Below are 1,852 nucleotides of genomic sequence, written 5' to 3'. Positions count from 1 at the left end.
AATGATAAATGTTGGAGAAGACATGGGAAAACTTGAACACTAATGATTGTTGGTAGAGTTGTGAACTGATCTCACCATTCTGGAGAACAGTTTGGAACTATGCCTAAAGGGCTATCAAACTGTGCATACTCTTGATACAGTAGTACCAACTATTAAAACTATATCCCAAAGAGATCATAAAAAAGGGAAAAGGACCTACCTGTGCAAAAATGTTTGTGGCAACTTTTTTGTAGTGGCAAGAAAGTGGAAACTGAATGGATGCCCACCAATTGGGGAATGGCTGAATAAATTATAGTATATGAATGTTATGGAATATTATTGTTCTATAAGAAATGATAAGCAGGATGATTTCAGAAAAACTTGGAAAGACATGCGTGAAGTAAGCACAAGGAGAACATTATCCACAGCAACAACAATGTACGATGATCAGCTATGATAATCTTAGCTCTTTTCAGCAATATGATGATTCAATACAATTCAAAAAGACTCATGATGAAAAATGCCATCCACATCCAGAGAAAGAACCATGAAGTCTGAATGTAGATTGAAGCATACTATTTTACTTTTTAAATGTTTTTGTTTTTTCTTTCTTTTTTTGTTCTGATTCTTCTCTCACAACATGACTGAAGTGAAAATATGATTAATAAGATTGTACATCTATCCTTTATCATATTGCTTGATATACTGGGGAGGGGGTTAAGGGAGAGAGGGAGGAAGAAAACATTTGGAACTCGAAATCTTATAAAAGTGAATTTGAAAACCAAAAGTTATGGGTGTAACTAAAGCAGTTCTTAGGGGAAATTTTATATCTGTATTCTTAAATGAATAAAAATAGAGAAAGAGAAGATCATTGAATTGGGCATACAATTTAAAAAGCTAGAAAAAGAACAAATTAAAATTAATTTATTATTTTTAATTAATTATTTATCAATTAAATATCAAATCAGAAATTATGAAAATCAAAGGAGAGATTAATACAACTGAAAAGTACAAAAACTATTGAACTAATAAGCAAAATTAAGAGTTGGTTTTATGAGAAAGCCAAACAAAATAGATAAGCCTTTGGTCAAGCTGATTAGAAAAAAGAAAGAAGAAAACCAAATTACTAGTATCAAAAATGAAAAGGGTGAAATTAGTACCAATGAAAAGGAAATTAAAGTAATAATTAGAAGCTATTTTGCCCAGTTGTATGCTAACAAATCTGACAATCTAAGTAAACTGAATGAATATTTACAAAAATATAGATTGCTCAGATTAAGAGGAGATAAAATATTTTAAAATTCCATTTTAGAAAAAGAAATTGAACAAGTCATCAATGAACTCTCCAAGAAAAAAAATCACCAAATGGATTTACAAGTGCATTCTACCAAACATTTATAGAACAATTAATTCCAATATTATATAAACTCTTTGGGAAAATAGGTAAAGAAGTCCTGCCAAATTTCTTTTGGGACACAGATATGGCAATGATACCTAAATAAGAAAGGGCTGAAACAAAGAAAAAAAATTATAGACCAATTTCCTTAATGAATATTGATGCAAAAATCTTAAATAAAATATTGGCAAAGTGAATACAGCAACTTATTGGCAAACTAATACACTATGATCCAGTGGGATTTATACCAAGAATGCAAGGCTCATTCAATACCAGGAAAAGGATCAGCATATTTGACCATATCAATTACAAAATTAAGAGAAATCATATGATTGCTTCAATAGAGGCAGAAAAAAAGCATTTGATAAAATACTTATAAAACTACAGTGCCTAAGAATAATGAAATTTTCTTTAAAATTATAAGTAATATCTATCTAAAACCATCAGCAAGTATTATATGTAATGGGGATGTTAGAA

This window comes from Antechinus flavipes, chromosome 2 (assembly GCF_016432865.1).
Source record: "Antechinus flavipes isolate AdamAnt ecotype Samford, QLD, Australia chromosome 2, AdamAnt_v2, whole genome shotgun sequence".
Classification (NCBI taxonomy): domain Eukaryota; kingdom Metazoa; phylum Chordata; class Mammalia; order Dasyuromorphia; family Dasyuridae; genus Antechinus; species Antechinus flavipes.
This window is presented reverse-complemented; position numbering follows the sequence as displayed.